The 15,612-nt window shown below is 45.0% G+C and overlaps 1 protein-coding gene across 1 annotated transcript in view; it reads left to right on the top strand.

Annotated features, from left to right (window-relative positions):
• The window catches only part of LOC144099313 (glutamate receptor ionotropic, kainate 2-like), a 236,948-nt gene that overhangs the window by 144,808 nt on the left and 76,528 nt on the right, over nucleotides 1-15,612 (top strand). The gene's annotated exons all lie outside the window — the stretch shown is intronic.

The following is a 15,612-nucleotide window of genomic DNA, read 5'->3' as shown; positions in this document are numbered from 1 at the left end:
GCTGGGACGCTCAGACCCCGCGCAGAGTACTTACAGCCGCCTCCAGACCGAAACTCTCAAACGGCGCATATCCGGCCGCGTTACCTCGTCGCTGGCGCCGTTCACTTCCACACGCGAAGCTAATTAAGGCTGCGAACTCATTTTGTGCTCTCCGGGGGCTGCACGCAAACTCGCCGCGCTTACAGAATAGGACGTGAGGAAACTTCTAAGCTGTGGGGAGGAGGACCTGCGTAATTTTCGTTTTCCATAGCAACGAAGGTAGCTCCTTTAAAACATAACGGACGGATTTACCTGTGATGTTTTGAGAGCTTAAGCGGTGTATTAGCTGTGGGCTGCGTAATTGACCTCTTGTCGTTTTGAACAACTGCTGGCTAAACATCGTTCAAAACATCATCTGGCACCAGAGTGTTTTAAGCCTGAAAGCTTTTAAGCTCTCCTTATTGTTCTATTTTCATATATGCTTTCTCTTAAATTTCAACGGAATATTTGCAAGTATGTATGCCACAGCTTCAACGAGGGGGCTTTGCTAATGGTTACCGCTAGTACCTCAAGAAGCTGCTAACTCGACAGAGGGCAGTGTTCGACGAAATCTGCTTCGCGAGGAGAAAAAATAAAGTCGCACGTTATATTCTTATTCTTTCGTTTGCTCATAGCCATTACTGTATTGACCGTCAGGCCTCATGGCCTCAGGACTGCGAACCAAACCGAGCTGCGCCTCAGGGCTATTGTGTTAATCGGTTACAAAAACACGCGGTTCAGAATGATTGACTGAAACTTAGTAGAAGTATTAAAAAACGTTAGTTGTTTAGAATGGTGTAATCTGTTCGCTCTTTCATTTCCCAACTCAGAAGGCAGTGGCAAAGTTGATCAAAACAGTCAACGAATGTGAATGCAAGGCAGAAATGCCGATACGGAAGAAAGGATGAAGACATACGATGTAAAATAGATGGCTATATGAAATAAATGCTCGGGAATTCATTCATTCAATGGCTTCATAGTAGCTCATTATGACCGCGACGGGCGAAAAATTTAAGCAAGTGCGGGAGTTGATCAAGACGTCGCATTTTGTCTCGGCTCCGTAGAAGACAAAAGGCAAGAGAAAGGTGACTGCGGTGCAAAACGTAAAATGGGCGCTACCACTAACAGAATGATCTACGTCATTTCTTCCTTCTCCAAAGGGTGCTTACATAACAAAAGGCTGTAAGAAAAATGTCACATGGGCCAAGATGCCTCTCAGTTGTGGCCGTGTTTGTGTGGGACGGACGGGACGGTTGTCTGGGACAGCAGTTGGCTTTCCAATCCGGAACGACTGTTGAGTTGATTTCAGCATATGCCCCCAACTTTTATATTAGTGCATTAAAACACTAAAGTTATAAAAAATACACTTCAAATAAGCGTGTTTTGTCAAGTCCGCACTGAAGGCAAATGTCGACGAAGACGTTAATCTTACAAACAGGAACCGACATGACCAAACAGGTCAAGACTACAAAACGCTGACCTTCAGTGCAACTGAACTGTGTGTGTAAACAGCATAAAATTGCATGCCGTGTTCGTGCTGCCTCTTCCCTGTCATCCGTGCCTATATATCTGCTAAAACTAAATTTAAAGCAACAACAAACCAGGACTGCTTCCATTCGAGTTTACGGTCGGTAGTGACAGTGGTCTACGCCACGTGATCTCCGACAGTTTTCTACCGCAGCTTTGCGACTGCGCCTGGTGACGAGAAAGCAAAGAGGGGGAGTATCTCCAGGGATGTCTATTTATTCGTAGCGATTCTGCAGCCTCCTGCTTACTGAACGCGCCTAGCACATGGCGCTTCGATGCAGTTGGATTGAAGGCGTTCATAGTATACGCCACCTTTACCCCCTTAGAGAGCATGTAAAATTACTTTGCACTGCTTCCGTATTCAGGACAGAATCGAACTGTTTTCGCGAGGTCATCTGGACTTGAGAATTGAAAAGACGGAACTATCTGTCGCTGAAACATCGCAGCGCCGTAGTTTACAGCTCGTTGCTTCGACATTACCCGTACTCAGGAACCAAGGAAGCACTTATGAGCGGATCACATCAGTATAAACAAGGCATTTTTCACGATGAAACCGGTAGTGACACGGACAAAACAAACCTTGAACCTATAAAATATCGAAACTACTTATGCTAATTATCTTCATCAGCCCGTTTATGTCCACTACTGGATGAAAGCGTCCCCCAATGACCTGCCGTTCATCCTATGCCCCACATTATTCATTATTTGCCTCTATGGTGTGTAACGTCGTAATGGAACTCTGGCTATGAGGAACGCCATAGTCGGTGGTTCTGGACAATTTCGACCTCCTGGGGTTCTTTATCGCGCACGGACATTGCACAGTACCTGGGCATCTAGCATTTCACCTCCATCGAATTGCGACTGCCGCTGCCGGGAGTGAGCTCGCGTCTTTCGGGTCAGTAGCCGAGCACCATAACCACAGAGCCACCGTGGCGCCCTTTTTTATTCATAATTTAACACATAGGTGGCTACTAAACAACAAGGCGCGTTTTGGAACATTGTTTCGTTTTAACATTTCAGCTGTACATATGTGCTGTATTGTAGACAATTTTCCTCTTCAAGGTATTCTATGTTCAGCTAAAGTTCGACTCTGAACGGCTCAGCTGTTTTCATTGCAGAGCGTACAATATAATTGAAAAGTGCACATTGGTGCTTAATCATGGCAGGGGAGATGTCACGTGAAAGCAGCAGTACCGATGTTGATGCGACATATTGCGTTGCGCAAGCTAAAACTTTGTGACCCTTGCAAGTTCTTCAGTCTTGGTATAAATATCCTATAAAATTACAGGATTTCACGATGTCCAGGACTGCGATTTACAAATCTCATGAATCAAGAAACGACAGCAGAGATATCAGCTTAATTTTTTGCTGCGTTAGAAGAAGGCTTTCTTCTATGATATGCCTTTCGCGCTTCTCCTGCATCAAACCGCGGCCAGCGTGGCCTGGATTGAACCCGAGTTCTTCGACTCAGTAGGGGACTGCCGTAACCAGCTGAAGCACGCAAATTACAGCGCGTATTCTCTTTCCAATAAGTTCTCAAATAACCACAGGTAGTAGGTCTATGCTCTTGCTACAAATCTGCGTGCTTTAAGAAATGGGATAATAAATTGATCCAGCCGATTATTTTCGATAGTTTTTCAACCACAAGTAATAACTTTATTCAATATATTCCTAATGCTGTGTCTAGATTTCAATCTAAAAAGATGCAGCAAGAAGTAAATGATTTTCAGCAACGGTTTATGATTTACGGAGCGATTTCGGCGTAATTCATGTATTGGAAACCAAAAATCAGGCTGCTTGTGGTAGAAGCTCCTTATTCAGGAGGAAAATTTGTTGTGCAAATTTAAGGAGCAATCCCTGCTTATGTGTGGCTTATATGTCCACTTATAAGCAATAAACATGACTTTCTTTTTGTACGGCATGGTTATTGCTGATACGGATCACCCCATTAATGCATTTGGGAGACAGATGCGGCAGTTAGATAAATGCCATCTAGCTCACTGGTTTGAGATTGATTACCAGGCAAGTTGGTGCGACGAACCCGCAAAATATAGACTGTTGCATAAGCCGCGACTCGTATGTAACTTTTTGAAATATTGCCGGTTCAGTATTCTTCATTGTGCTTCAATTTTTCTTGTATTGTTTCATCTAGATTTTTATTTGATCCTTTATTTTTCATATGTCTTCTGTAGTGTTCTTTGTTTTATATAAATACATGCAGTCGTTGATAGAACAAGAAGAAAGATGGTTGCTGACTGTGACTGCTTGTGTACCTCTGTACTTCTCGTGCTTATAGACGACTTGCTTGTATATGTTCTTCAGGTGATAACAATCACAGATGCAGTGCTTACAGGTCATGTAATTGCACCTAGATTGTTGTTTTTATGCTCGAAGTAACAATTTTAATGCCATAGCATTAGAGCTGTCATAGCAGAACCGCGCTGATGCCCGAGACAAAATTTGTTGATTGGTCGAGAGAGGTTGCATGACCCTGCGACGTCATCACACCTGACTACTGTGGCAAGTGATGGCCTGGCCTGAAGATTTCTAGCAACCTGCGCACGTTGCAGGTAGCAATTAAATTAATGATTAAACGTGCGAGGCCACGTGGCCATGTGCCGTCATGATAACCTGCCCACTGACTTGTGAGCACTACAATAAAATGAAAAGAAATCAGAAGAAAATTTGATGCACGCAAATATCTAGACTGTCAGAGCATAGCGTATGCCTACTACTGTAGTTTGAAGTTCGAATGTGGTGGTTTATGGGCACAAAAAAGCAAAGAAACTGACGCAAACACACACAGAAGGTGTAACAGAAGCTGGGACAAATGTGAAATCTAATGATATCGCATTCCGCTCGCAAGATAATTTAAGCGTCATTATGGCTTTTATTCTTCCTTTTATTTGCATGGTGGCTTCTTTGACAAGTAATCCCGTCACTGCTGTTCTCTCGCACCGCCAGTAGAAATGCGACAAGGCATGTGGGGTGTCGTAGAGTCTTTGTAAACCCCTTCACTCCTTTCGTTGTATATATGAGCGCAAGTTAGGCTAAGGCCCCGCTGAAAAACAAAAGTGACCACTGCTGCCAAGTATAGACAAAGGGGGGTGACCAAGTTTACTCGGTATTCCGAATGTAAGTGAAAAGGTGTAAACCAAAAGAGCGGAAAGGTGAACTAGAAGGATAAAAACATAACTTATGCACGGTCTCTCTGCTCACGTTTCAGCAAAGCGATAAACTTGTCGGGCGAATCCTCCGCTCGTGTTCTTTCGCTATAGCCCTTGCCATCGGGCTCCCGAAAAACACACGTCCCGCGCCTGGATAGTCGCAGTCGCCACTTGCGTTCCGCGGCGACTGGTGTGCCACGTGCTCGGCGACAGGCGGTCCTGTCCTGACGTGCCTTCTGCACACGAAGGCTCAGCAGCAGGGCAACTAGCACCAAACAGAAAACAATGAAACAAAGAGAAATGCTTTGTTTACACATTCGCTTTGTTCCGTTCTCGCTCCCGCCGTTCTTTTGTTCCTTCATTCTCTTCCAGCCCCCTTCCGCATTTGCCCATATCTCTCCAACTCCTTCCTTTCCTTTCTGAGTAAACCCGACTGTCTCCGGGCAGAGGAGAGGGTATGGAAACAGTGCGCGGAAGGTCAGCCAGGGCTGGGAAGATAACCGCTGGACAACATACAATGGGTTCTATTGCATACTACGCTGTTGACGCCGCAATTCTTTCTCGCTTCTTGCCTACAGCATTCCAGAGAGGAGCGACGGTCTAGCCCAGTTCGAGCGAAGCGTACGGATAAGCTTAGCAAGTATTCTTGCGGCATTCTACTTTCGCACGCATTCCAGTTTGCGAGCTTTATCGGCGGCTGAGACTCGCACCTTGTGCGTAACGGTACGCTTGATTTGACTAAGTCCGGCTACTCGTCGTCATTGTTGAGTGGAGGTTGTTTACTTATTTACTTAACCGAGGTCCGTTCCTCTCTCTCTCGCCCTGTTCGCCAATTCCTGTCGTCCCCCCGTGCTTTTGTAACGGCCCCGTCCGACCAACAAGCATTCTGTGGTGGGCGCATCTATTGTCAGAGCTTAGTGCCTAGATCGCGCCAAGACAATACGCGTAGCCGCAAACAAGGCAAAAGCAAACGACACGCAATGGACAAGGGGGTGGATCGCTCTCCGTATTCTGTTCGTGGGCTCGGGCGTGCCGCCTCCCCTATCTTCCATTCAGTTGGGAAGCATGCTCGCGGCGTCTCTTCTGATTATTGTTTTTGTATCAGTGGTTGCAAACCTGGAGTTTCCTTTTCGCATTGTTAGTGTTGCAGATGAGAAGAGTCGTCCCTGCCATCTACTAGCGGGCTGGTGTGCGTGTCAGACTCTACAGTATTTCTTCCCTGCTTGTAGCTCATAGCTGTACGTTGTATTCGGCGTTCATGCTGTATGTTACTGCCATTACTGACATGGCTTCATCTGATATCAAGGTGGTGGTGTTATTTCATGCAGGCTGGTAGGAACAGTAAGCTGAACTCTTTGTTTAAGAGTCCTCGTTTTTTTTCCCAGGGCGTTAATGTTGCAAGCAGCATGCGTATTTCTCTTCTGGTTTCATTCGTTGCTTAAAATACCGAAAAAAAAACGCTACAAGCTGAATGGCCATAAGAGCAATGAAAAGAAGACTGAAAAAAAAAACTACGCTATGCCTTATTAAATACGTTCGGCGAGAGCTGTGATGTGCCCTTGGAGAGCTGTGAAGAGCTTTCACTTTCTCTTCCGTCTTCGCCCCTTTTTTCTCATTTTGTTCCTTCTTGACCTTTCTTTTTTTCATCATCCTTCAATGTCATATACTTTCTTCACCTTTTCAGTCTCTTCCCTGCCCTAGCTTTGCTTTGCTTGTGTGTTCTTTTTAGCTTCTTCTTTCTATTTTTATCTCGCTCAGCTGGATTCTGTCCCCTTCTTCTTAATTTGCTTCTTTCTGTTTTCTTCTCTCTCTCTAGCCTTGCATTGCTATTGCTTGGCTTGCGAATTTTCACGACAACTACAACTGGTTTCAGTAACACGAACACTCTGGGTAAGGTACCAGGAGAAGCTCTCGCCTTAAAAGAGAAGTGCCTTTGTTGCGCATTCAACAATGCTAGCGAAGCAGGGAGGCAGAACCTAAATAAAATAAATAGGTGTAGGGAATAGCGCAGCGGTAAAACATGCCGCTCAAGAAATGTGACATGTAATGCTCATCTCTGGTGTACCCTCACACTTTTCAGTTCGTTTTCATTAATGTCGCGCAATGATTCGGTTCAGATCAGTCCCAACACAGCAATAGAAAGCTATCATTTCTTCTTTCGTGCATTTCGAAATGTTCCCTCGTTTTCTTTGTGTGTGTGTGTGTGTGTGTGTGTGTGTGTGTGTGTGTGTGTGTGTGTGTGTGTGTGTGTGTGTGTGTGTGTGTGTGTGTGTGTGTGTGTGTGTGTGTGTGCGTGTGCGTGTGCGTGTGTGTGTGTGTGTGTGTGTGTGTGTGTGTGTGTGTGTGTGTGTGTGTGTGTGTGTGTGTGTGTGTGTGTGTGTGTGTGTGTGTGTGTGTGTGTGTGTGTGTGTGTGTAATCAAGATCACATGAATAGATCAACATTTTCTGCCCGCACTAAGTAAGAGCCGGAAAGCTTCAGGTTGAAGTCCTTCAAAAGCCTGTGGTACCGGTCACCATACATTATGTAGTGTGTATTAACGTACAACAGATAAGACTGCTGCATTTATTTTCAGTGTGATGCTACGCAACGGCGTAAGCCAGATGCGCGGCGCACTGGTAGCACTGAAGCAAGATACTGAGGTGCTCATCAGAATTTGTTTTATATTTCATTATTTTTCTGACCTTCTAACAACACCCAGTTCCTTAGCACCTGTTACAAACACAACAAGCAGTCCTAAGATGAGCCCTCTACCTACCAACTACCTGAAGAGTGTCCAAGGCTTGCAAGTTGAACTAAGGGGCATTCTAAGAAGCTCATGCATGAGAGGTTGAAGATAAGCACGCAGATAATAAACGGAGAGTGTACGCTCCCCTCCATTCTTTCACAAGCTGTGACGGTTTATCTACTTATATATTATTATACATACTTTCAAGGCCCGCAGGCTCAACAGAAAAGAGTGGTGAAATTATTACATTTTGTTGCAGTACAGAACAAAACCGGAATGCAACTATACGGCACTTTGAACGGTGATCTTAAAATAAGTCGTGTCCCAAATGTAGATTGTCACACCAGTGTGACTGTACGGGGATAATGTCAGTTAGCTGACGCTACTCCACTTTCGGCTAACGATTTTTACCGATATTTTAAACGCACTCTTTGCGATTGGAATTTTGTGACCTGTGCTATTCTGTACTTCGTATTCGTGTGGTGTTCAGAAAACAGGCAGCAGTCTCAGAGAGATAGCGGTTCTTGAAATGCTGCAGGAATTAATAGCACAATGCTTTCATCAGAGCTATATCATAATTAGATAGGTTAGAGCCGCACAGGAAATAATGTAATATAATTAGCTGAGTTTAGTTTAGGCTAGTTTAGTTTAGTTTAGTTTGGGTTAGTTTAGTTTAGTGAGGGCTTAACGCCAAGAAGCGACTCAGGCTATGAGGGATGCCTTAGTGAAGTGCTACGGAAATTTCGTCCACCTGGGGCTCTTTAACGTGCTATGACATCGCACAGCACACGGTCGAACCCGCGTCTTTCGGGTCAGCATCGGAGCGCCATAACGACAGATCCACCACGGCAGCGGAACTAATTTAATAAGAGCCATATAACTCTTCGTGTATTAGCGCCAAATTCTGGCATAATGTCTGCTGAGAGTGCTGCTCAGTGAAGCCAAGCAGGCAAAGCGCACTTTCATAAAAGTTAAGGAATAAACAACAACTAAGAGGAACGGAAGATATAAGAGATACAGTCATGCATTGGCATTACATACGCCGTGATAAGAAAAAAATGGAGAGAAAATGGATAGATACAGGCCAGTTTTCATTTTGTCTTGTTGCCAGGGAGACAGCCGTCCACGTATATTCTCCTTCTTCCTAGATCGTGCTAATCTGCCACTGGTGTCATTAAAGACACCCCTCACCGGTGCATTAGGTTAATCTCTGTGGTAGGCGTATGCGCCTGTCACGCTGAAAGAAAGCCAACCCCTCCTTTCGCCAAGACTGGACGGCGCAGCTCTCCTGGCATTGGCTGGGGCGAATATCGCCGATCTCATTTTCTCTCATGTCATTCAATACGCGCCCTTAATCTCAATGTATACGGCTGACAGTGAGAAATTGCGCCATCCGGGAATTCTGGTATGCTTATCTTGACTTCTGTAGCGGGAAAAGCATTTGATTTATTCGAATATTTTACTTACATTCTACGGGAAAAGTGCTTGGAAAGGTAGGTTGTATTGGCCTTATTTTGATTATTTCGCTTCACTCTTTAGAAAAATCAGCATAGAAAAAAGAGTGACATTATTTTTTGTTCAAATCATACAGCTTTTCTCTACGAAAGTGCGGCCTCTCTTCCTCGTAGTTCCATTATGCGTTTCTGCGCATAGTGACCATGATTATCAGTTCTAGCGAGAGAGCTGTTTTTGCTATTAATGCGGTGAAATATCAAAACCCAGTCCGTTTATTTGAATTGGGCAAACTGAGAATGAAAGACTTAAACAGCGGAAAGGTGTTATTCCGATGCGCCATGTTTCATACATTGTTAAATGAACGCACTGCACTGCTCTCTATCACTGCCGGTTCATCTGAGCCAACTTCTGTAGTTACCACCACACCATTCAAGGCAAAGTGCTAGATCGGGGGAAGGCACGCTTTACCTTGACACTTAATGCCACATTTAGGCTTCCATTCCTGATAGCGGAGATATAAGCTCACTTATTTGGTCACCCAATTAAAATGTCTTTGTCGCCTCATTAGTTCGCGTCGCTTCTTTGCCACCCTATTTGTCTAGGTGCACATTCCTCGCTCGAATCACTGACCTTCCCCCTTCATGAGAGCCTCCTGTACATTTTCTGTTATGCGGGTAGTGTTAGTGTCTCAGAATGACAACCTGATGCGCCGAACTGGCTACAAAGAAAGGTCGCAAGCCGTGAATGAGTTCACTCCAAATGTCCTATTCCGCCCACGTCGCTGCAGTGTGCTCTCTTGTGTATATACGGTCCCTCTCTAAATGCGTGCAGCCCTCGAGAACCCCAACGTGACGACTACTAATAAGGGACGGTCTCACGTTAGAGCGGTGTATGATTTGACGGCATCTTAGCCTTCGGTCTCTTCACTTCACAATGCTTTCTAAAACAAGAAGCTTCGGGGATTCGACCCGCGTGTAAGCTAACGCCAGCTTTTTGTTTGCAGGCGCTGCACAGCTTCCTTGAACGAGCCTAGGTCGAGAACTATCTGCGTTGCAGCCGGTGCTGTTGCAGTCTGGCGCATGGTTGAGAAGGAAAAGAAGCCATGTTTAGCTCGGCTCCTTCGTCCCCCGCTCTTTTTATGTCTGTGTTCTGCTCAGAATGTAGCACCGAATCCCTGTCGCTGATGCCAGTGGCTTCACTGCGCACGGATTCTTGTGCGCCTCTGATTGTCCAGTATCCCTCGGAACGGCGTCCTTTGTACTCGAGGTGTTGCAAGCACGGGCGCTGCATAACTTTCCCCCGCTCCTTTGTGATGAGGTTCGGTTTGTTCCCTTTGGTCCCAGATCTGTCTTCGTCTTGTGAAGCGATTTCATTTTGTAACCGCCAGTCTTATCGACACTGCCACTTCTATGATAGAAAATAGGGCATTGCATGCTTGGGGCGTCGTCTCTTCCAGAGGAGCGCCTAGCAGTTGAAGGCTCGGATATTATTATTCGAGAGCAGGCTGCATCCAGTGTCACTGATTTCGAATTAACCAAGTGCTTGTATGGAAAGAAAACGTTAAGTAAAGGTACAATTTAACATATAATGAAAAAAAAAACTATTCCCGAACGCTGTACAGAGCTTGTAATTTTGCTTGCCAAACGTGTCATCAATAGGACTACTTGCACGCGGAAATGAAACATTTAACTTTGAAATACGCTTTGTCGCCATCCATAACTATCATACATGTCGAAAACTGAGTAGCCAGTTTATTTTTCGGCATTTAAACGGTAAGGGTACTTGTGTGACAGCTAACTACAATAAGACAACTATTTAAGGAAATTAAGGAAACTTTAATATTACGTGTAGGCTTCTGGAGAACTCCTTATCAAGTTATCGTGGTGCAAAGATGGCGTGTGAAATGAAACAAAATATTCAAGAAAAAAATAATATCTGTGACACTCTCAAGTAGCATCTTTAACGTGAACAGTAAGTATTCCAGCTCTTTGAATCCCTCGTGAAATTTTTTTCTTTTTTTCAGGGAGGGGGGAGGGGGTGGGGAGGGGGTGCAGAGAGGTTGCACCCACACACTGAACGCCTTTCTTCAAGCTCGCCGAACTTGAAAAATCCGCCTCCAATGGTGTTCCTCAGTGTCTCGGATATATGGACACGGTCCGAGTGCCAATACGGTTAATTTAGCAAGAGTTCCAATGTTTTCCCTGAATGTTAACCAAACGCTGCGCAGCAGTGGGTTACAGTGTTGCATGAAATGACCCTCAGCCGAGAGTTCTACGTCGTGCCCTCGAGATGGCTTTTAGAGAAAGCCGGATGCTGTGCATTGGTGACAGTTTCTCCCTGCTTGTGTAGTGCACCTCGGTTGCTCGTTCGCAAAAAGTTTTCGACAGGTTTCTCGTGGATGGCTGAGTGCGAAGATTTTAGGTTAATACGGTATGGTGTGTGCCCATCCTTTTGGTTATTTGTTTCGCTTGTGTTTGCCGAAACCAGACACATCATTCATACCCTGTGACCGTTATTGCCAGCAGGTCTGCTTTTAAACCTAAAGATTTCGCAAAAACTCCCTGCAGTCAGCAAGAATTCAAGTTGAAACTACATGAATTTACTGCCGCCTCGCAAACACCACGTTGAGGAGCATAAAATCACGAAAAGTTTGGTTCGCTGATCCGATGCTCTCTTTCACCGAAGATCGAAGTTCCTGTACTGTCAGCCGTCGACTTTCTTTTCCTGTATCTTCCACTGCTGCAGAAATATTCCGCTCTAGCTGGTCTGGCATCACCAATCTATATATCACATTGCATTGCCGTTCCGCACTAAATTTGCTCCATCTTTACCGCTTCGCTCCCCAACAAAGGCATACCGAACACTTGCTTCTTTGCGCTTGTTCCTAATTGAGCTATCATCTTTGCAGTGCTATTATGTCGGCTGGTAGCGTTTAGCGAAACGACACCTGTCGACCAGTCTTCTAAACAAGAGGAGGGCTTTCACAAAGCGAGAGGAATGGGCTGATAAGTGATACTTTGATCCACAGTTTAGGCTTCTCATTTAGCTTTGGTTTGGTTTATGGGAATTTAACTTCCGAAAGCGACTCAGACTATGAGGGATGCCATAGTGAAGGGCAGAAATTTCAACCGCCTTGGGTTCTTGAACGTGCACTGACATCGCATAGTACAAGGGAATCTAGCATTTCGCCTCTATCGAAATTCGACTGCCGCGACCGGGATCGAACCCGCGTTGTCCGGGTCAACAGCCGAGCGTAATAACCACTGAGCACCGCGGCGGCCGCTTCTCATTTTGCACCAATTTGGATGCTGGTATAAAGGACACAGTGGTTCTGACTTTTGCAATCTCGACGTATAAGTCAGCCATTTGGGCTCCCTCTCCCAAAACATTCTTCTCTGCTCTGCTTGCCGAAACAGTTGCCCCTTAGTTTTTCAAATGAAGAATGAAATTAACACTGGTTTTTGGAGAAAGGAAAGGGCGCAGTATCTGTCTCACATATCGGCGGACACCTGAGCCGCGCAGTAAAGGAAGGAACAAAGGAGGGAATGAAAGAAGAAAGGAAGAAAAAGGTGGCGTAGCGGAGGGCTCCGGAATCAGTTTTGAAGAAAATGATAAACGGTCTTTTTTATTGTACGAAACAGCTCTGAACACATCAAGCATAGAAAACGAAAAGCACACATGGCGAACGAAATCACAGTGTGTTCGTGGTGGTTGTGCGCAAAGAGGGCTGCGATAGAAAATCGAGTGCCATATAGAATTGCTGTTTTTGCCACACTTATTATGTCGCGTGATTAAGATGGCAAACAGGGTGACCACGGCAGTGAAAATGAATGCCGCAGTCAGGAATTCAATTACTTTTTCACTTCCATCTGTTTTCCTCAATTTTTGTTTCAATGCCAAGGGCTTCTCTCCACGCCACGTATTATCTCATATTATGATTGTAAAGAATTCCTGGACTTTAACTCTAGCCTTTATTTTATTCACATGTAGAGAGTTTCAAAGGACCCAACCAAATTTTTGCGAAACCGATTTTTCCCGGATTTGCCGAGAGGGCACTCATTATCTGCAGTTCATTTCCACTGTTCAACAAAGCACACCCGCCAATCCTCAGCGCCCTTGACGCTGGCGCATTTTCACAATTTGGCACTTGTTTAATTTTATAGTCTGAAGATATCCTACACACGGGTGTGCCTGCTTTTCAAATGCAACCGAGACAGTGTCCGTCCTTTCTTTCTGACACCCCTGCTCTGCGCACCTTTTTTACTCCAGTTTTCTTGCTGTCATGCCCCGAGACATTCCTTCTGCGGCTTCTCTGGTTTCGGCTTTTTTTTTTCTGGGCTTCTTCCCATCGTTCTTTTCGTCGCGAACGGTTATTGATCGACGCTCCGTGCGACAGCGGCCCTTTCGAGCTCGCCTGCTGGGCTGGAAATTCCGAGCGACAATGGGCGGGGAGCGTGGTGCTCGAGACGAGAGGAGTGTTCTTTCGGCCGTGCTCTATTAGACGACGAGGTCGCGCGGCCAGTGCTCGATGGAGGCCCCTCTGCTTGAAGCCCGACAAATGCACGGGCTTTCTTTTCAGCGTTTCCAACCAAGTTGCGCCCTTTTGATCTTATCTCATGTTTTGTTTCGTTCGCGGTTTATCTTTTCCCCATCGCGGATCGGAAAGTGACGCAGCGTACCCTGAAGAATGACGTTGATTTGGCGCATATGTGGCTTTCTCGCTAGATGCCGCATATCATTAGAACTAAAATGATATATAATTGAAGCGGCTTATTTACTATTTGTTTGTTTTACGACACGTCGCACATTGACGCCAATAACATTAAAACAGGAATACGCTCCGAAACTCGTTGTCTTCTTTTCTTCTTCGGTATTCTTAAGCCGCAACTTTTTTCTTTACTCGTTATTAAATGTGCAGTGGTTAACACCATTTTATTTTTGGCTGGGTAAGATTGACGGAAGGCTAGTTATTTTCTACTCGCTATGGCGGCATGTGGTATTATAATTTGTAATGTGATGTGCTGCTCTGAATCCTGTTCTCTCGATTATTTTTACTGCCTGGGTGTATTGTATTGGCTGCTTGCTTTCACGGATACTCCATCTCTCTACATCTCCTAATCTCACATGATATCAATGTTTGAGACAGGCTCGATTCACTAACGCTGCAAGGTTGCATCGTACTACTTCAAAATATCTTACAGAGATAGCTCTTAAAAGGCCCGTCCCGTGGGTAGAGCATGGGTGTTGTAGTACAAGTAGCCGTAGTCGGCGAAAACGGAGGGTAGCAACCCGGTAACATTCTTAACGTGGCTACCAGGAATGCTGGCTACCGTGAAAGGTAACATGCTAAATGTGGCTACCAGGGTAAACACAGGGTGGACGGTTACCATGAACAGGGTGAGGCTAGTATTCCAGTCACGCCACCTATAACCTTACTGCAACGAACCATGGCAGCACTCCACGCTGAGTGATCCGAACAGATTGATGTCATACGCGAGAGACATCTTGCATTCTCTCCATCATTACTCTTTTCACTCTTGCGACGACCTCCCTAAACAAATGCACAGACTACGCTTTTCAAAAGCAGGAATTGGTCCAACACCTCCAACATATCTGCCGCTTTAAGATCCCGAGACCTCCTTCATGGCTACCTCGGAATCGGATACAAGTGCTGCTTGAAAAGAGAATTTGTCCGGAAAATGAAAACAGTGGTCTATAAGTGTATAGAATTGCATGTCGCTCACAAAATATTGATCTCAAAATATCGCGTAATGAATATACGTCAAGAGCTGTCGCATTACATCGCGTTGCACAGTGGTGATGGTCCTGTGAGTGTTTTCTTAGTCTAACTATGAAATGAGATATTAATTTCAAAGATGTGAAGTGCGAATATGATTTTTTGGGGGTTGTGTGAAAATAAGTCGAAAGACACCGTGAAGAAGTCTATTATCAGTGCATGCAGCGTCTTTTTTTTTAGTTTGAGTGTACATGGTTACAAATGAATTCCTACGAGGATATAAGACGGGAGTAGTCTAAAAGTGTAGTCTAAAATTAACAGGCTTAATGAAGAAGAATAAAGCCAGGTCACATAAACGCTATACCCGACTGCAAACAATTTATTTAAATAAAATTGTGACCATCTGATTGCTCAATTATCTAACATATACGAGTATTTCAACTAATTGTGCAAGTCACTGCTGGAGCCATTTTCAAATATCTCTGGTAGTAGATGTGGCATCGCCTAGCTGCCATCCGCAGAGCGCTTCTAAAATTCGACGCATTTCTGAAAGAGATGAACGCAATGCATTTCTCCTCGGTGGCTAACCCTTTCTCTTCGTGCGCATTTACGCCGCCTCTTTGAGCTCAATTATAATTTTTCTTAGTTGTGGTAAAATTACCCTTTACTGACTAATTAACCAAAAAAGAGAACGATCAAACATGCTTATACTTCACAAGTTTAACCAAGTCATCAAGCGGCCCCTGACGTTGTCAGGCCTTCCGCTGTGTCTGCCTGAGCGCTTAAGACCGCGAGACAGTATGCGAGTGGTTACAAATACAACCAGCCATAGCACAAATAGGAGGGAAAAGAAGAAAACATTAGACTCCGCGTGTGAGGTATCGTTCACTTTGGCAGTGTGTATTCTTATTGGCTCACTTATGTTCTTGCTTAAGCGTTCATATCATCACGTTAGCTTCAACGACAAATTAGCTCGTCCTT

The sequence above is a fragment of the Amblyomma americanum genome, chromosome 7 (genome assembly GCF_052857255.1).
Source record: "Amblyomma americanum isolate KBUSLIRL-KWMA chromosome 7, ASM5285725v1, whole genome shotgun sequence".
Classification (NCBI taxonomy): domain Eukaryota; kingdom Metazoa; phylum Arthropoda; class Arachnida; order Ixodida; family Ixodidae; genus Amblyomma; species Amblyomma americanum.
This window is presented reverse-complemented; position numbering and strand designations above follow the sequence as displayed.